Source organism: Taeniopygia guttata, chromosome 32 (genome assembly GCF_048771995.1).
Source record: "Taeniopygia guttata chromosome 32, bTaeGut7.mat, whole genome shotgun sequence".
NCBI lineage: Eukaryota > Metazoa > Chordata > Aves > Passeriformes > Estrildidae > Taeniopygia > Taeniopygia guttata.
The window spans coordinates 3,730,607-3,740,015 of record NC_133057.1 but is presented as its reverse complement, the minus strand read 5'-3'; the positions used below and the strand labels follow the sequence as shown (position 1 = coordinate 3,740,015).

The window sequence follows — 9,409 nt, the reverse complement described above, 5'->3', positions numbered from 1 at the left end:
AAAGAAGTTTGCAAGAAAGGTGAACAAGCTGGCTGAATTTCAGAGACATTGCTTTGCATTAGCAATTTAACTTGCTTAAGAGACCATGCTGGATTGAACAATATTTGTTGTTGGCCAGTTTTCCTGATTATATATGGTCCAACTATAGAAATTTTTGGGGTAAGCATAACTGGTGGTTGGATGGTAGGTATCACAACATTAACATCAAGTTCTCCCCAGTATTTAAATCAATTCTTTAAACTTAAAAGAAAGCGCTTCAGTATTTTTGGACCAAAGACAAACTACTTCTGCAGTTTGTGTTAATGTGAAATTGTGTCAACAATCCTGTACGCTTCGGTGCGTACAAACCTTTTTGTGCTTAAAGAGATCTTTTCACTTTTTCTGCATGCTACCACAATTATTTCAGACCGCAACCACTCAGCTGGTTTCTGGCCATGGGGTTGTGGTAGGATGCAGGAAAGTATTACCAGTTTTATCATGAATTAGGTGGTCTTCATGTCCCTCGGAGTTCTTCTGTAAAAGTAAACACAACAGAATCCTGCCAGCGAGAGGCAGAAGAGGTTAGAATGATGGAATTATCCTGCATGTATTTATCCAATGTTCTTTCCCTAGAGCACCAGAGGCTTTCCATACACATTTATTCAGAGGGGGTTTTAGCACAAGTGGTACTAGCCCTATAGTAAGGGATGTCCACCAGAACAGGTTGGCCAGGGTAATGTGCTGGATTATCAGGATCATTTGGTGCACAGCGTAGGAGTCAATGTAGAGACAGACAAGAGAGGCGTTCTGTGCTTCTTGTTGGAAAACACTCCAGACAGCTCTCAGCTCCTTGACCTGAGAACTGCTTTCTCCCTCATTAATTAGTTCACCAGAGGAAATGTGGGGGGCTGCTGCCCTGTATGACCACACCTTCCCTTCTCGTTTAGCAGAGGCATCAGTGAACCAAGAGTTTGCTGATTGTTCAGGGCAGAAAGGAGGGGCTACTTGGATTACAGAGGCAGGTTTGTCCTGGCTGCTATCCAAGCTCTCAGTTTCTTGTATTGCCAAATTTTTAACAGCTCCTTCTGTTATTGTAAAGATGTTACAGTAATGTTCAATCTGAGCATACCACTTTCTTACCGAGGCCCTCTGGGCCACCCCGTCAGGAGGGGGGGTCCCAGTAGTGACTGTCTTAGTATCATTGAAAGGGCTTCTCAATACAATTGGTAGTTGTAGTGCAAGTCTTTCCACTTCAATGAGAGCCAGGCTGACCACAAACAATCCCTTTTCCCAGGTAGTGTACCTTTTCTCAGCATCTCTGAAACCATGGGAATAAAAACCAACAGGCCTTGTTGGACCCTCGGGTCCCCGCTGCCAAATGTGTACTGTCAATCCTGAGACAGCAAATCCCCATCCTACCTGAAAGGGGTCTGTAGGATGAACGAGACCCAGAGCTTGATGAGCTGTTACTTCAAAAATCAGCAATTGCAATGCTTCTTCCTGAGAAGAAGTCCAATCCCATTTTACTCCTTTCCTTAGCAAGTCATAAAGGGGAACCAATTGGTTGTTCTGGTTACTAGGAAATCTGTCTGGTCTTTCTACAGGAGATACAGCTGCTGTAGTTTTCTGTAAGGCTATGGCAGTAGGTTTGAGTGTTTCTGGAAGCCCACAAATTAAAGGGGTCATTATTTCAGGCTTCACAGGTAATTGCATTGGGGATTCAAAGCCAGGAATTAATTTCTTTCTGTGAATCATTTGCAGACAAGTGGCTTTGGACACACTTTCTAGGAGTTGGTCAGGGGTGCTAATTATAGCTACAGGATCTCCCCTTTCCAAGGGGCTTGTTCACCCAGCCCAAAAAGCCACACGTTGTGTCAGGGACCACGAGTCACGTTTATCTCCTGTTGTTAAGAAGACACCGTGTCCCCAGTACCCACTGGCTTCTTGTTCAGTTAATTTAATTTGATTGCCACCGGTGAAGGACACCTGGAAAACATATTCTGTTTTTGATTCGTATGGGAGGCGTCCATATTTTCTTTTAAGCTCAGCTAACTCGGTGGCAGTGTATGGTATGTGTTTGGTTGTGATGTGGGGTTCAAGATCATCATCACTGAGATAGTTATATTCTGTTTTAATTAAGGGTCTTAAATGAGAGCAGCAATGTTCCCCACAATTATTTACTGCCTCAAGTTCTTTGTGAGGATAAACTTGGTTAATGTGAGGAGTTTCCTTTTCCTTTGTTTCTTTTAGTTTGTTGGTGAGCTTTGCATTTTTAATCTGTTCCTTTTTAAGGGCAGCTTGTAAAAAATTCCTTTATTCTTCATCTAATTGTTTTTGCAAAATTTCAACTAGGTTTTGAAGGGAGTCTATTATTGCATTTCCTCACCTCTTCTCTCAAAGCGAGTTTCTACAGCTGCCGTAAGACAAGCTCCCAAAACTGAGCATAAGATGGTTTTATTTCTGCCCAGTTTAAATTTTGTATCATGTTGTAAAACATATATTCTATCAACCACATTACCTAAATTAAACTAGTTACTTTGTGCCCATTCTTCTCCTCCTGAGGAAGGTTTGGCATTGTATTTAGCTAGTAGAGCATAAAATTCATCTTTAGCTTTAGCATTAAGATTATTACTCATTTTGTGAAGGGACCAAAACCACGGCAGGGAGGTACAAACTTAAGTTACACAAAGCACACAGCCTTCGCTGTGTCACCCTTCTCTTCCCTGGGTGAGTGAAGAGACAAAATCTGCCTGGGAGGCTCTGCTTAGTTTCCTCAAGTTGTCCCTTCCTTCCCAGACAGTTCAAACATAAAACAACACAGTGTCCCGCCTTTCGCACTAAGAGATCTTGTGCAATTTCTGAAGACAGTGTGGGTGCTTTTTTCGCCTAGGCAATGTGCAGTCTGCGGGAAATTCGAATCTCCCCCCTTGCTTTCTAGACCATGCTCAGTTTTTTGGACTGGCAGGCTAGGTGCACCTGGAGAGAAACGTTCTTCCCCTGTTACAGACTACACAGAACCTGCACCTTTCTGCCTGGACAGAAATCCTGTCCGTGACGCCAATTTAATGTCACGATGCGCTTATAGCGGGGTGTCGTGATGGTTCGTTAGCTGATCCCAAAGTGCAAAAGACAAACAGCAGGGGACTATCAGTTTAATCACAACAGATGCACCTTTATTAAGGGCCAAAAACCAATGAATGCGATAGTGGGGTCAGAAAAGAAATAAAAAGGAGAGAGAGAGAGAGAGAGAGAGAGAGAGAGAGAGAAGGGGGGATGGGAATAGCTACCTGTCAGAACTCAAAATGTCCCTCAGACATTTTTAGAGGTTCCAGGCCTTGGTCAGAAGCATTTTAGACCCTGGCAAGCAGCTGAAAACAGCTGTGATTTTGAGTTTGAACCATGGAATGAATTACCAACTTTGAAGGTGGAACAAGCAGTCACAGAGGGTTAGATGGTATAGTAAAAGTAGTCACAAATTAGAGGGTAAAATTTTTTAGTATTGTACAGGGGGGTTTTAACACCTGTACAGGGGGGTTTTACTTTGTACAGGGGGGTCAGGAGTTCTAAGATGGAGGAAAGTGGGCCTGATCCTTTTCTTCCTCCTTCTTCTTCCTTACCTCCATGTTCTTGGTGATGTTGGCATTTTTCTATTGGTTTAGGCTGGGGACACACTGTTCAATGTAGATAATAGATATTGGCACATTATTGTAAATATAGTACACGTAATTTCTGGTATATAATGTTTGTAACATCCCACTGAGGGGCAGAGCCCCGCACACTGCCCTGCAGGACAGACCTGCGGCAGGGCAGCAGAACATGTTATTGATAAGCAAAAATAAACAACCTTGAAACCAGCACAGACGAACTATGGCTTCTTCTTTGGCAACGGGGCAGAAAGACAGAGACTTTCTACAATCTCGGAATCACCAATACCCACAGATTCCGACAACTGGCGTCCCTGCGCGGGCTTCAGCAAGAAGAACAAGAAGAAACATCAAACAACCTCCAACCTTCATCATCAGAGAAAAACAAAAAAATAAAGAAAGGAAGAGGAACAGAGCACAAATGCTCTCGGCAGATTCCGGGAGGAGAGGGAGCGGAAAGCTGAAGATAAGAACCTGACCTTCACCAAGACAGCTCGTCTGGAGGACAGCCAGGAGGAGGAAAACCAGAAGCGCGCCTGGGATTTCTCGCCTGTGACCTGCTGGACGATGAACAGTGCCATCTCCAGACTGACCTCGTGGTGACTCAGCTTTTGGTGAGAATGGTTGAAATTAAGAACATGGGGAAGGGATGCTCCCAAGGACAGACAAAAATTTTTTTTTTTTCAGCCCTACAGGGCAAGACTTTTACCCATCTGGTAGAGATAGCCGCAAATGAGATGAAAGCTTTGTTATTGTGGGTTCAGTATAATAACCCGCACACAGATGTACATCTTTTGTTTGAGTTAAATTTTTGGCAAGGGATCAATAAGCAACTGTATTACTGAGCCACAGGAAAAAGAAAAAAAAAAAAAAAAAAAGACTGCCGCAAAAACTTTTGCCTTCAGCAAGGACAATAACAGTCATTTTCACAACGCGGCATTTTAGACTAAACAGCTAAGGCTCCTATGGGAGCACAAGGAGGAAGATGGCCCAGCCAGCAGCTTCGGGCAATTTTCCTCACCAGGGGAAGCAAATTGCCTCCTGAAGAGGATCGGGGGGGATGGTGTCTCATCATGTCCTGTGTCTCCGGGTTCACACTGTTCCTCAAGACTCCCTCAAATCTCAATTTCTAAGCTCCTCAGCTGCAGAAAATCCCCAGACAGTGAGAGATAAGCCAGGCACAGACGCAGCCCTCGGTGGGGGAAGGGACTGGCCACTGTCCGAGTCCGAACCCACGGTGGGGGGGGCAGCGGCGCCGGCGGCTCCTGGGGGGAGGGTGCAGTCGTGAGTGCAGAGCGGAGGGAAAAGTGAGAGAGAGGAGAGAACTCTCGCAGCTGCGCGGGTGGGGAGTTCAAAACAGCCCGCGGTGCAGGCAAGGGGGGGGGGGGCAGTGGGAACCACGCGGACGCAGGAGGCGGCGGGAGCGCGGATGGGGCGGTCAGACGCCCGGAGCGCCCGGTGATGCGTTCCATGACGAGAATTCGTGAGAGTGCGAAAGCACCGTCCGGCAGGTGCCGGGGAATAGCTCCCAGTTCGCAGCAGCGGCGCTGGCCAGGCCGGCGGCTGGACGGAGAGCAGGACTCTCCTGTCGCCGCGGCCATGGCAGCGCGCATGCGCGAGACGGTAGAGCAAACCCGGAAGTCGGAGCGGAGATCTCTTGCATTCCGAACGCACGGGCACGGGCACAGACGGCGTCGGGGGCGGCGGTGGCCGCCAGCCAGCCGTCCGCAGACTGCGCGGTGACCGCGGGGGGAGACCCGAGCGGCGCGGGGCCGGGCGGGACGCGGCGCGGGGCTGCGACAGCGCGGAACGCGGCGGCGCGCGCTGATGACGTCAGCAGAGCGCCGAATCGCGCTGGGACCGGCAGCAGTTCGGGGACGGCGCGGGCCGACCCAGAGTGAGACCGGGGCAGCGCCAGGCCTGACAGAGAGAATGGGGGGGGGTGTTCCCGAGGAACGGCCGCGCGGAGCCGGTGCGGGAGTTCCTTCCCTTGTTCCCATGGCGACACAAACAGAGGGTGAATCAAGGCTGCGCATGCGTTTGCGAGAGTTAAAGCGAACGCGGAAGTGGCTGAGAATGTGGGTGCTGGGTTTGGAGAAAACTGCAGGCGCTGGTTCGGCACAGCTGACAGCGGGTGTGAGCACGGAGGGTGAGCAAGAGAGAGGGGCGCAGCCATCCTAACGCAGGCAGAAGCGGGGTTTGCACCAGAAATGCTCCCAGTGCTCTCATGCCGCGGCAAACAAAAATCACAACAGCCACAGCAAACAATTTTTTACAAGCAGCAAATATCCTGCAGCAATGCTGAGGAATGGGACTCCCAATTTTCACCCTGAAATAAAATTCCATCAGTCGCTTTTTGAAAACCAGCCAACACAAGGCCTTTTTCAAATCTCCCCAATGTTTCTAAACACCAACCCCAGATTTTTTCAGTTAGGTCACAGAATTGATCGAGCAGACACGCCCAGCCGGTGTGATGATAAGTAATAATTGTGGAACACATTGTGAAAAAGAGATATCATAATGAAAATTGATATAGAAAATTAAATAGCATGAAATGTTAGTAATTTATTATATTAAGGTTTAAGTTAGGTTGTATTTTAACGTTTTATTAATGATAGAATTGATTTTTATATAGTTGGTTTGCGCTTAAGTTAAGTATTATTTAATTAGAGTATATCACTTTAAGTTTATTTTAGGTTTGGGCCCTGAAGAAGTTAAGTTTACAAAGGTTTAATTGATAATGGATTTATATATTGTTAATTTGATACATATGGATTTCGTAAAGTTAATATAATTTAGGGATTCTTTATTAAGATTGTTATATATTGAGTTTAAGTACTATTTAATTCAAAAATTATTTTAAGTTTTTCAAAGGTCAAGTTTATTCAGCAGCAAGGTTTAGTTGTTTTTCTTTAAGGATGAGAAGGTTTTGTCTGAAACAGTTCACAAAGTAATAATGAACATTGATTTAAGGAGAAGTTATTGGATTTATTGGATTCTTGGTTTTGTTTTAGTATTTTCTGTTTTATTATAAGTTTATCAGTATATAAGAGTTGTAAAAGAATTTATTTTGAGTTTTCTGAGATTGATTTCATTGTTTAAAAATCAGTTTTATAGTCTGTTATTTCTTTGTATAGTGATACAAAAGGCATTTGTTTTCAAATCCTTTATTTTTAACTATTTAAGTGTTCTATAAACGTTATTGTTAGGAAATTTTATCATGTTATCAGGTGAAGATTTGTGCTTCGTTTTTTCATAGTGAATTCTCGTATGTTTTATCGTTGTTTATGTAATCTTATCCAGGTTACATGCCAGTTCTGAAGTCTCATTTTGGATTTTAACTGTATTGTGCATTTTTCTAGGTGAACTTCCTGATTCGTTTTTATATCTCTTGTGAGTGGAATCATTGCATTTCTATTTTTCATCATTCTCAAATGTTTTTCAGAAAATCTCAGAGAGAGGTGCCTGAAACATTCTGACAACCTCTTGCCATTGTTAATCTTACGATTTCTCCAATTGGCATCTTTTTCCTTCAAAAGAGTTTCAAGAAAAATGAATCTTTGTGTCATTTGACCAGTTTATCGGTTTGAACTTCAAGTGTTTATTTTATAAGAAAATGTTATAATAGGTTGTTATGTTTTAAGTATTATATATGTATTGTTAGTGTAAGTTTTGTTTTATATAATATGTTAAGGGACATCTCTCCAGTTTAAAGTTTGGGTCCTGGCCAGACCCTGATTTTAACTTGGACAGATGAGTTTGCCAGCAAAATTCAGAGGTTTCTGCACAAAAATAAATGATATGCAGGTCATTTTTGACCCATCAATTCGATCCTACAAATGTGACAGCTGACACAGTTTTGAGGTGAAACTTGCCAGCCCTGCCCGGGAAGGGATGCCAAGGGTTTTCACTGGAAACAAATGTTTCAGCTGTTTGCAGACTCTGAACCGCTGGCACAATGTTTCTAATGATCATGCTTTGTTCATTTTTATATATGCTATTTAGAATATCTTTCTTTTGAATTTTCTTGAATTGTTATCGATTTTGATAAGTTTTATGCATTTTATTATTGAGATATTTTGTCTTGTTCTATATTATGATTTATATTTCAACTTTCTTGTTTCAAAAGAGAAGAAGAGAAAAAGAGAAAAAAGGAAAAAGAAAAAAGAAAAGGAGTGAAGAAGTGCCTGAAATAAGGCTGAAATGAGGTTGAAGATTTTGTATGTATTAATCTCTTGATATAATTATTTTGTAGACTTGATTTTGCTGATCATTGAGAAAAATATGAGGAGAGTGCTAGACGCTGGCAGATAAAATTGAAAGAAAGAAAAAAAAAATCGTTCAAATAAGTAGCTTTGAGCAAGGATTTTGTTAATGTTTCCACAGAAGTTGAAAGTGGGATTTTTTAGTTTGCAGACCCTCAAAAAGCAATTCTTACAGATTTAAAGATGGGAGCTCAGATCATTATTGTGGCAGAGACCAGATTGCTGACAATGTCAGGCAAAGATTTCTTAATCATTCATTTACATTTAAAGAAGAAATATTTTGAGTGGACAATCCAAAGTCACAAGATTTTTCAATCACGTTGTTAGGGCATTCAGAAGTTTGCACAGTTCGTTTTCCAGCACACAAAATGTTAAATGTAAAAGTGAGTTTCAGGGAAAAAACAAAAAAGAAGCCAAGAACCAATGGAAGAAATGACAGTATTCACTGATGGTTTGGGAAAAAACTCACAAATCAGTGGTCACATGGAAAAATCAAAAAACAGGGAAATGGGAATCAGATATCAAAATGGTACAAGGTTCACCACAATTTGCAAAATTGGTAACAATAGTCAGGGTTTTTCAGTTATTTCAGAAACCCTCAATCTGATCACAGGTTCAGTGTATGTTGCAAATGTGATCAAACCATTAGAGGAATCACTTTTAAAACATACAGACAAGGAAATTTTATATTCATATCTATTATGCATGAAAATAATCCTAGAAAAACAGAGAACATTAATAAACACATCAGAGTGCATTCTTCACCTCCGGGGTTTTTAGTAAAAGAGAATGCTCATGTAGATAGACTCACAATGCCCATCTTGCAGACACTGCCAGACATTTTTGAGCAGGCAAAATTGAGCCATGCATGTTTTCACAAAAATGCACAGGCATTGATGGGAACCTTTCACCCTTCTGAAAGTCAGACAAAGGAAATCTGCTTGCCAGAGAGCCAGTTTGTGCAGTCTCCTGTATCTACAGGAGTGGTCGATCTGAAAGGTTTGTAAAAGCCTTCAGGTGTGGCAAACTGATGCCAGAAAATATGTGTCTTTTGGGAGACTCGAAAACATTTATATCTCAGTTGACACATTTTCAGAGGCGATTTTTGCATCATTATATACAGGGGAGACCACAGAACATACCAGCAGACATTTTTTATAAGCATTTACATCATTAAGAGCGCAACAAGAAATAGAAACAGATAATGGTCCAATTTACACAGGCAAGGTGCTTGACAAATTTCTGAAAAAACAGAGAGTCAAACATATTTTCAATATTCTTCATTCTCCCTCAGGTCAAGCAAGCAGTGAAAGAACACATCACACCCTGAAATCCACTTGGATAGACAGAAAAGGGTGGAGGCAGAGTTGAACAAATGTGTTGAATTTTTTTTAAATGTTTTTTTTCTCAGAGCCCACTCTACTAATTGTCAGATATGTTACAAACAGCCCACAGGAAAAACTAAGGGAAAATCCTTTCGTTTTGATCAGAAACCCAGAGTCAGGACAGATTGAAGGTCCA

At 42.6% G+C, this 9,409-nt stretch overlaps 1 pseudogene; it reads right to left on the bottom strand.

Annotated features, from left to right (window-relative positions):
• Positions 1 to 493: 493 nt before the first annotated feature.
• LOC140681156 (uncharacterized) lies at positions 494 to 5,095 on the bottom strand (annotated as a pseudogene).
• Positions 5,096 to 9,409: the final 4,314 nt, after the last annotated feature.